Source organism: Thermobia domestica, chromosome 3, assembly GCF_964235325.1.
Source record: "Thermobia domestica chromosome 3, izTheDome1.hap1.1, whole genome shotgun sequence".
Classification (NCBI taxonomy): domain Eukaryota; kingdom Metazoa; phylum Arthropoda; class Insecta; order Zygentoma; family Lepismatidae; genus Thermobia; species Thermobia domestica.
The window spans coordinates 146,403,516-146,415,095 of record NC_137456.1 but is presented as its reverse complement, the minus strand read 5'-3'; the positions used below and the strand labels follow the sequence as shown (position 1 = coordinate 146,415,095).

The 11,580-nt window shown below is 35.0% G+C and overlaps 1 protein-coding gene across 2 annotated transcripts in view; it reads left to right on the top strand.

Moving 5' to 3' along the window:
- Positions 1-7,995: 7,995 nt before the first annotated feature.
- LOC145680795 (uncharacterized) overlaps positions 7,996-11,580 on the top strand; it is an 82,525-nt gene continuing 78,940 nt past the window's right edge. The window contains exon 1 of one of the 2 annotated variants that reach the window (XM_081751834.1): positions 7,996-8,130. The gene's annotated coding sequence lies outside the window, so the exon portion shown is untranslated. Of the gene's footprint in view, positions 8,131-8,289; positions 8,313-11,580 lie in introns of those variants that run through there. The other variant, XM_081751835.1, reaches the window with a different exon arrangement.

The following is an 11,580-nucleotide window of genomic DNA, read 5'->3' as shown; positions in this document are numbered from 1 at the left end:
AGATACCATATTTTGAAATATTTCCTGATAGTATGAAATAACAGCAAGCAAATATATATAGAAAACCTTAATACAATCAAGTATAAACATAAGATCACACTTCAAACTGATCAAATGCAGATATTTTCTGGCATGACCATAAACGCGTAACAATACGCTTCTACTTTTTTTTTTTCAAACTATGCTTAAATATAAATATATCTCAATACAATCAGCCTATAAAAACTCATTAAAACATAATAAGCAATTGAGTACTAATGTGAAACGAGCAAAAACGTGAATCCACTAAAATTGCTTAGGTCAAAGTCAGAAGAAGAAAATTCAGATATAACAAATTTTCAGAATAAACTAAATTACTCCTAAAATCCCTTTGGAGAGAAATGTCTACTGCAGTGGTTCTCAAACTTTCCGATAACGCGGACCCCTTGTTCATTCGGAAAGTGATCTACGGACCCACTTCCAATGCTACCTGAAATTTCGCATTTTATTAAAAGCAGGGATGCAAATAATCGCCCGCCCACTCGCTCAGAGCGAGTGGTTCATCTGTTCGGAGGAGTTTTTAATATCAATATTATTTATTTCAAAATTAAGTAAATGATTTATATTGTGGGGTGTGGGCTAGTAGCTTTTATCTTAGGCTTGTATTTTTTTTTTTTTGTTTGTTTGTTTATTTGCATCACTGATTAAAAGATATACTAATTAGAATTACCACTGACAAGAAAAAGATCAAGAAAAATAATTCAATAAGTAATTTATTCTAAAGATACATGATTGTTATTTAGTGAACGAAATTTCAATTGAAAATATAGTAACTTTCAAGACTGTTTTTTTTTTAAAAGGAATCCGCTTGATAAATTCTTAAACGTGGGGTCACTAATGTGAAGAATGAAATTCTTTGTTTTTTTTTTTTTTTTTTCCTCACAATTGCATTAAAATATGGAGTAAGTTTTGTCACCATCAACCTTAAGTCCGGTTCCACATTAAGAGATGTCGCTTTAAAGTTTTAATACAACAAAGAGCAGAAAAGGTCTGATTACATAGTAAGTGGTAAGGAAAGGCATCAAATGTGGCAATGCATTTTTAGACAACTCTCCATACAGCGCACACGCAAACAAAAACAACAAAGTTCACTTTCTTTGAAAACGTTTTTCCGTGAAGTATCGCAGGATAGTTCCAATAGCTGTTCCTGGTCTGTGTTAGAGAGATTCATAAGTTGTATGTCATGCATTTCTACATTAGTGAAAGGATTTTTAATCTAACCATTACCAGGTTGTGGGATAGGGAAATATTCTTCGAAAACTTGCAGCTAATGCTTTCAAGTGACGTACAAGTGTTTCGTGCATTTCAGCAGAGGTTTTTTTTTTTTTTTTTTTTTTTTTTTTTTTTTTTTTTTTTACTTGAAGAGTCAATGAAATCCTTCAGCACTGGAAATAATGAAGTTATTGTTTTGCACTGGTACTGCAGTTTCTTAGTCGTAAAAATATTTCTTCCATAACATCTGTGAGTTCCATTTTATTACAATATATTTCAACTTTTGGGCCTTGCGGACCCCCTGGCTAGGTCCCGTGAACCCAACTTTGAGAATCACTAGTCTAATAAATACTCAAAACTAGGGGTACGGAATAGGAGCAGTAACCTAATAACGTATTTGGGACCGTTCGTATTGTATGCATTCTGTTTATAAACATAATAGATTTAGTTGTTATAATATAGTCATCTGGCAACCCTCAGCTGATGAGTCGATTTTGTATAGATCTTCACGATTATGATATAAGATAAATCAGAGAGAACAATGCCGTGGCAAACAACACAAAAATCGAGTCGTGGCAAGCAACACGTAATCTATAAATTATGAATAATATTTTCGGAAACTGATATTAGAAGTTATCTCATTAATCAGCGAGGTAAAATTAGTTTACAGTATATATTTAAATAAGCAGCAGTATCACGTGTACACCACGTGAATATAGTTTGTCTGTATGGCTTGATCCTATCTCGCTTATTATTTACACACAAGCCCCTGTGTATAGTTGCAGGATTAAGATCAATAAATGTAATACAAATATTTGATGTTTGCATACTAGAAACTTCTAGTAGGTAATAAGTACACTCATTATTGCCCATGCTGGAAATTATGTGGTATATACCCAGGCCGGTATTTATATATTGTTCTCCCCTTTGCTCTAAATAATTTACCGCAACCGCACAAAATTTTCCGCCTCCCCCTCCCGGAAACGACCAATATTAGAGTTGAGTTCACAGTTTTGGGGGTCTCTGATATGCACAGTGAAACTTCAAATCCAACTCTTCTTCAACGTCATAGTTCACTCCCTGGGAGGGGGCGAGATTTTAAGAGTAATCGAAAACGATAGGTATTAGCGTTGAATTGAGGTCGCTAAGTTTAACAGTACCAGCTTTTGTGATGTTCAAGTTTATAATTACCCCTTGGAGTGGCGGTAGGAGAGAATGACTTTTTTAAATAATCAGATAAGCTAGCTAATTATTAACTAATGTAATTAGAGCGAATTGAACACATTAACATATTTACTTGCGCTTACGCGGGACTCTGAGGGTTGCTTGTTTTAAATATTACTTTATTGTGAATCTTTTTAAGAATAAAAAATTTTGCCTCCTCCTGAATTTTGCCGCCCTGTGCTCGAGCACAGAATAGCACTTACCTAAATACGGGCCTGTATATACTTGATACACTATAGTTCTTTCAAAAAGAAATATTTTTCTGTGAAATACTATGTTCCTGAGACTGAAAACATGGTGATAAACATGAATGCATAATTAAGTATGCATGTTAAATTGTCGTTTCGCTGCATTAACTTCTGAGCGAGAGGTAATTCACCAGCGTATTCCAATAAATTCAGATTATTTTTTAATTTTTATTTACTTATTTATTTATTTTACAAACCTTACCGCTAATGATCTTGACTGTCATGCAATATTTAATGAAGATCCATGGATCATCCAAGAAATGCTTCTTTAATGAATTGTATTTTTTGGTGGTTATGAAGCTCAAAGTTCTTTGCTAAATAACATTCAACTGCTTTAAATATACTTCATTATATACACAATACAAAGTATCTTCATAAGAGATAGCACGAGAGCATGGTGTCGGTCAAGAGAGTGTATTCCGTTAAAATATAATTTTCACCCGCACCATCTTTCTCTGCATGAGAAATTGCAGAGATGCTGACCGCAAATTATGCCTTCTGTTCTGCAGCTGGGTCGTCAATTAATTGTAAAAATATCCAAATTTCCTAGTCTTCGTTATATGGACTGATGAAGCACACTCTGCAATGATGACAACGTGAATCTCCAGAGTGCACATTACTGGTCAGCGAAGGATCTGCACGAGATGTGAGAAGTCAATCAGCAACGACGTTGGAGCATTATTGTGTTGGGTTGATTTCCACGGACTCAGGTCATTGTGCTACTGGTTTTTGAAAGTAAATTAAGAGGTGCAAAGTTTTGTGATTTCTTGCGGGACACTCTACCTTATTGGAAAATGTACCTCTCCATACACGTCAGAAGATATGGTCTCAATTAGATGTCTGTCCAGCACATAATGCTGGCATCCGAGGGAAGATTTAAATGTTCTATTTCCGCAACGCTGGATTAGGAGAGGTGCCAACCCAAGTTTTCTTCTAGGTCTCCCGATCTGTTTGTATGGACTATTTTTCTGAAGCCGAATTTAGGACTTTGTTTACGTCAATAGACCAACTACAATGTGCAACATGCAATGTGCAACTACAATATGCATTACAACCCCATTCCGGAACATCAACGTGGCTGAGCTTGAAGCTGTTGTTCATAATTATATAAAGCGAATAAACCGCTGTATCGCTGTTCGTAGACATCACTTTGAGCATTTATGATGCAAATGCTGCATCTACTACACCCTGTAGAAGGTAAAATGATTCTATAAGTACACATCTTTCCGAATTTGCTTTATTGCAAATAACAAGGTTCATACCCCCATGTTTTGTTCAACTGCAGATTCGTTACTTTCCCTCCTTCATTTTGATCAATTCTTTCCTATTTCTGTTTGTTCCAGTACCATAAATCGAATCTCATCATCTTTTTTCCCAACAACTCAGCTTCTGTAGCAGCCATGCGATACAAACTGTCATGGACTATTGTTTATGAAAGTGGTTCAACATTTAGTGCTTGTTTCAACGCAAACAAAATCAACTCCTGTTTCTCTTTGACATTTTCAAGTTGGCCCTCCCAATAGAGATATTCCCGAGACGAGACGGTTTTCGAAAATTGCACTGTTTATTTCCCCATGTGCACTTTCATACTTCGGTTTAATTTCAAACAATTATTTGCTACTCTTTTTGAGTTGCTGCATTGACGTATTAATGAGCTCGTATAGCTTCCAAACGGTAAGAGATATGACAAAGTGTTTCTCTGAAAGTTGTTAAAAAATTTTCGCGGTTGTTTCACTGGGGTGAAATAAAGCCCTCTTTTCATTTAAAATTTTGAAGTTGATCATCGTATAGATATTCCTGAGACGCCCCTGATTTCAGAAGCATTACCAAATGATTCGGCACATGCACTTTGGTAGCATTTTCTTTACTTCAAAGATTTCTGTGCACTAGGAGGTGAGTTAAGAACCTGAAACGGATTTCCTGAATCATCCTGTGTATATACAGGGTGTATCAAAACAACACTGAAAGTTTGAAATGTGATTGATTCCTGACACCAAAATAAGACAAAACGTATAGACCAACCTGGGTGCACAAATGCTTCCTTTCGGAATTATAGGCTGCCTAAAAGATGAAAAAATGAAATTTAAAGGTTCACAGCTCCGAAACTATGGGACCTAAAGTAGTCGGGTCAAGACTTCACTTAGAAACTAATATGTGAGCTATCAAAAAATATATGTTTCAGAATCCTTTTTATAGAGAGAGTTTGGCTACCTTTATAAAAATTGTGACGGAAGTACCGCAGGATTCTGAAACATGGATATTTGGATAGAGCGCATACTACTTCCTAAGCGAAGTCTTGACCTGACTACGGTGGGTCCCATAGTATTGGAGCTATAGACCTTTAAATTTCATTTTCTCATATTTTCGGCAGCCTATAACTTCGAAACGAAGCATTTTGCACTCAAGTTGGTCTATACTTTCTGTCTTATCTTGGTGTTAGGAATCGCCTCCCAAACATTGTCGGTGTTGTTTTGAAACACCCTATATACATAACATGTGTATATACCTTTTGTATGTATGTGGATAGAGAAAAAATATCAGAACTAGATACGTATGCACAAAAAGAAATTCTGGTGATGCAATTAGTTGGTGGAGAAATGATCCCAATAAATTCCCCTTTCAAATTGGAAGCATTTCATATTGTTAATGGAATAAATAAAAACACTGGCAGTGATCAGTCTTTGAAAAAGATTAAATTCGTTAAGTTCTGACCCGTTAAGCCCCTACTCTATACTGAGAAAAATCCGTTCTCGTACAAAGGTATATTGTATATACAAATATACGGAATCCTCTTGCTTACTACAGAAATCAATATGGAGCATACGTTAGCCATATGCTGCATACGCACTGCCTTTAGGTGTTACATCATGCTGTTGCAGGATGTCTGACACCTAACAGTTTTTCGTATATCACATGCATACCCTTATGTTATATTCCTCAGCTATATGTTATATACGTCCATTTGTATGTGAGATCCTGACCGCCTATATTGTTTTATACGAAAAGTACGTATATATGTAACACTTAAACGGAAAGTATTATAAAACATGCGTTTTCAGTTATACGTTTGCTGTACGTTAAGTCCAATAACTAGAGGAATTACGCATGTAATGTACGTTTTTAAACACGCCACCTACATATTTTCCTCAACGTACTACTGCTTCAAGTTCAGAAATGTTGTTATTCCACTTGTCTACCTTCAGTTTTAATGTTCCGCGCAAACAGCAGCTTGTGTGTGTGTCTTCACTCCTTACATTTCCATACCTTCATTCTCATCACCGTTTTTAAACCCATTGGGTAGAAAAGCGTGATTAACTAAGCAAAGTTATCACCATCAACACGCCGAACACATATTTTGGACTTAGACCGTTTCTGATGTTGAAAACGCTCCTACGAGCACTATAAGTCATTACTTGGCAGCGTGTATATCGCATCAACATTAAGAAATCATATATAATACCGTGACTTTCTTTAAGTAATAAGTAAAAACTTACTGAAAAGTTTGGGTTACGAGCGTAGGAAGCAAGAAAATTTTTAACAAATCTATTACTCTGCAAAACTGACAATATAGATTTAATAGGGCTCCATACTTTTATTTTTTTCGAGATACCCTTCGTTTACACATTTGCTCATTTGTAACACTTTTTCTTTCCTCTTGCTCGTTTTTCGCCCCTTGTTATCAGCACCTGGGGTGGGCGACCCGCTTGCTCCCACCTTTCGCTATGGCAGTGGATGCAATCCCTTCTTTGGTTCTCTTGGTGACGACGTATCTGTGTTGCTTGACTAGCCTCAACAAAAATTTTTGTTGTGCGTCCCTGACTTAAAACTTTTATTTATTTATTTTTTTATCAGAGGAATCCCTCTTTCTCCGGTATATTTAATTAAAAGTTACTTTTATTTTACTTTTTAACTGATCTAAAATTCCCTATACACCTCGATAATCGCTTACAATCAGTATTTTACTGATTTATTGTTTACACGTATGTTTATGTTAAAATACAAAAGCAAGGCTACATGATAAAAAGTAAGATATATTTTCTTGAAGACAGAAAATTTGCATAATTCAAGAAATTGTAAGGTATAAAAATTACATCAAGTTACACAAGTAGAAGTAGATAACAAAACCATTGAACTTAATGAAGCTAACGTTTTAACAACAACCTTTGTCTTTGTTTACTAGTTAAGGAAAAATGATCAACAATGTCCTCATATGATAATTCGTTCAAAATTTCAGTCTCGCTGCCTAAAATTAATAAGTTATTTAACGGAATGTGTCCCCATGCTCGTTCTGAGGCCATTTTGTACAATTTTGATCCGGTTCGTGGTTCTCTCAGCAGAGCAGCTTGTTACAGAGAGTGAAGGCAGAGTTCTCTAGAACCTACTGTATTTAAGTTTGGAAATCCCGAAAGCTGCTGTAAACACCTGTATGGCTCAATAAGGGGGAAGTGAAAGGTATAATAATAGAGTACTTGACTGAGTGAATAGTTTGTACGATCTTTCTTTCTTTTCTTTTCTTTTCTTTTTTTTTTTTTTTGTCTTTGGGAGAAATGAGGCAATTTTAATTATTTTACATTAAAAAAATTCCCCCTAAAATATTAATGACCCTATTGGCGGCATGTTCCCCCGTTATGGGTACCCCTGATGATGAGAAATGAAGGAAACGGTGGAATGAATAAAGTGGGAGGAAACAGGAGAATCACGGCAAAACCCACAAACACGGTATTCATCCACCAGGAAGCCCACTTCGCGCGAGCTGGGATCGAACCAGGAACCCCATGCACCAGAGATGAACGCTCTACCACTGATCCACAGCGCCCTCCTCTACTTCTGATTTAGCAGAACCGTCATCTCAGAAGGAAAGGGAGGTAAGGAAACTTGCAGAAGGCCCGTCAAAGAAGGTTCTTATTTTGTCCCAACGCACAGGGCATTATTAATTGTCCACTACTAATTTAGAATATTACAGTGTTTGCAGTTGAAATAACTTTCATAGAAATTGTTAAAATAAATAAATAAATAAATAAGATAATTAAAAACTTTTGTCTCATTATGTAGGGTCTACAGTGTATAAACGAAAGTGTCGTTGGCCTTATGCCTAAAAGAAAATCTGAGCTCATCAGTTACTCAATCTTTTTTTTTTTTTTTTTTTTTTTTTTAAGTGCTTGATTATGCTAGAAGATAGTCTTTGCCTCAAGACAACACCATTAGATTCACATTAAATAATCAACTTAAGAGACGAGGCAATTTTGGAAACAAAATATAATTATTTGTCGTATTTAACGATTTAGTTTTTCCATTAAGCAAACGACAAAAAGGCGATAATCTATGTGAAATATACATATAAGTCACGTCGCAGTTGTGTAGTGTGTACTGCAGCTGCCATTATACATAATTGGAAAACTTATTCAGGGTAAGTACCGTACAAAATGTTATAATTTATGAAATGATAATTATGGAATAATTTACGTTAAAGCCGTTTCATGATTCACTGGTTTGTATTTACGTCCTTCTTTCAGATGTGAGATATTATAGAACAGAAGTCATAGTTTAAAATAGAATTTGAATCACTACACCTGGTAATACCAGTTTAAGGTACAGTTGAATGTATTATGTTTTAACAATTTGCTAATAATAGGGTGCAAGGTGGTACATCGTAAATATCCAGTAATTATACAATAAATCAATTCAATTTCGCTGTAAATAAATCACAAAATTTATGTTTACATTCAGTTGGTTCAAATCATACATATGAGTATTTTAGAGAACAATCAATACTAACCAGAGATATAAAAGTAAATAAGCAAATATGGCATGAGATGAGAAGGTATATGTTTGAAGATGACACTCTGACCCAAGGTTGCCAACCGTCCCGATTCAGTCGGGACTGTACAGATTTCTGACTTGCTTGTTCCGAACGAATACTCGTCGGGATGCATATTGTCCCGATTTATCGATTTTCAAAGTTAATTAACATTTTACTGGGCCATTTGTGTTTTAATTTGACTCATGAAAAAATAGTAGCTCGCCTTTAATTTATAGCTATTCTCTAATTGTTTTCAATTGATAATCCACCCGATTATGATGATAGTATATTCCATGCAGTACTAAAAATATTGATTTTGCAATCTCTACATATAAGTGACTGCTACCACAGTGAAGGAACACTAGCTCTCACTTCAGTGGGTGGCCGCCACTCTAAGTCACTTGTTTGTGATAAAAATCAAATATTCTATATAGTTTTATTTTTAAACGTTGTTTATGTTAAATAAATTACAATTGTTTTGGTTTGAATTCGTTGTACGATGTTAGCAAAAGAATGAGACTTGATTTTAGTAAAACTTTCTGTCAGTAATTCCTTAAGGTTGGTCTTAAGGGACAAGTTTTGCCTTAGATGTCACTACAGTCTTCGTATCTCTCTCATGTATTTTTTTACCTTTCACGAAAATTCACGATTTCTGTTACAAATTTCAAACTACAGATTTCAAATTTTTTGAGAAGGAACTTCATAAACTATCAAAGGCAACAATCCGTACCATTTTTTTTATTTAGAACTTTTTAATTGTTGAAACGGCTTAATTGTTGAAACTGGATATCCAAATCTTTAACAATATACTGTATCAACAATAAGGAAAATTCTAAACAAAAAATGGCACGGATTGTTGCCTTTGATAGGTTATGAATTTCCTTCTCTAAAAATTTGAAGTCTGTAGTTTGAAATTTGTAACAGAAATCGTGAATTTTTGTGAAAGGCAAAACATACATGAGAGAGATACAAGGACTGCAGTGACATCTATCGGCAAAACTTGTCCCTTTAAACCAACCTTAACAACGTTATGCATTCATTTGTGATAAAAAGATTCTATATAGTTTTCTCTCTAAACTTTGTTTATATCTAGATAATTTCAGTTGTTTTGGTTTAATTTGTTGCATATATTGCTTATACCTAGTGATGAGCAGTGGGTGGGAAAATTAAAAAAAAAATGTGCTGCATTCATTCAGGCTCATGTTATTCAGCTGATTATTTACATTGTTTTCAATGACTCGCCGTAGTGTAGTCGTCTCGGAGGGAGGGAAGGGGGCTCCAAACCGATTATCCCGACTTTTCCTTATGGAAAGTTGGCAAGCCTGTCCTAACCACAACCACTAGCTTATGAAACTAAGATTCTCATCTCCTTGTGTGATCATGCCCTTTAACTTATCTTTTGTATATATTATTATTTCCTATTAATATATTGAACTCTCAGGTATCTTACATTAAGAAGGGTGGTGGCCGATGCATTCTTCAAAGAGTTGAAAGTATAATAACTTACTACGTAACTGTAGAATTTTTATACTGAAGCTGGCTGTTGGTATTTCAGCAAAACTAACAATGAAATCTTTGTTCGCAAGCTTGTGATTAGAAACCTTCTTACTTCCTTTAATTTGAGTTATTGTCCTCTTACATATGGATAACCAAAGGATATAACTGGTAATATGCTGTTAGAATATTCTAATTAATGTTCTATTAAGAATTAATCCATAATATTAGGTTAAATATTCTTTCATCGGGAATCGAACCAGTAACGTTGTACACCAAATACATGTACTCTAGTCATGAGACTAGGTAGGAGAACAAGTTGTCTCTTGAAAGTACTAAATTAACTTCCTCTGTTTGTACTGTTAATTACTAATAATATAACTAAAATTATTTGACTGTTTTTTTTTTTCATTTATTATTAAGTTTGATTAAAGCAATCGTAATTAATAAATCAATCAATTATTTTTCTCATAATTTAATCAAAGTAAAAACGTATATTTTATGTCGGGGTATTTAAACTGGAAATTGTGACGGGAAATATGCACCTTGAGATAGACTCATATTCAGAAACCATCTTAGTGTGTTTAGTGTTGTATTAAAAATTTGACTAACGAAGGATTACAATTTCCTTAATGCGAAACCCTTTGATTATGTTATCCACAAGCGATACCTAAACCGATAAAGGCAAACCACGACCTTTTTGCGGGAATGACCAAACTCACTCGCAGAAAGAAGTTAAATAAGAATATTAAACATCTTTCACTGTGAACTTTTCTTTCGTAATATAATGCATTCAACGTTAAGAAATCCGTAGTTTGCATCTTCGATTAAAAATAAAAAAAAATAAATAAAAAAAAAACAAAGATAGTGTCACAAATCTGCATCTGAAAAACGCGTTAGCCAAATCCTTAGTATGACTTTAATAGCACGTAAAATTGTTTCTCATAACACAAGAATTTTAGAATACCTATTTCCTGGTAGACAGAACGCACGGTACAAAAGACGCTACGTTTTAAAACATGGCTTAGAAGAGTATATATCATGTGATTTTATTATTTACAACTACTCTATAGTGTATAACATAATTTTGTACTTCAGGCTCACAGCTCAAAACAATTAACGAAATTATGTAATTGCCGCTAATATGTTTGTTAACCGAATTCAATCGTCGCTTTTAGCAGCGAAACTATGATAGATGTAAGCTTACAATTTAAGATAGAATTCGAATCACCGTAGGGGGCGCGGTGGCTCAGAGGTAGAGCGTTCACCTCCGGTGCTTGGGGTCCCTGGTTCGATTCCAGCTCGCGCCGTGTGGACTTTGTGGTGGACAAACACCGTGTGCGTGGATTTTCTCGGGGTTCTCCCGTTTCCTCCACTTTCTTCATTCCACTATTTCATTCATTACTCATCATCACCGTCTCCTTTAGCCTAACCGGCATAACCGTGGGACGTAAAACCCAAAGATTTCATTCATTTCATTTTTTCGAATCACCGTAATGTGTTCAATCGTCTTCCACCGGGAACTGATCTCCGGACACTATGCACTAAAAGCATTTACTTCCC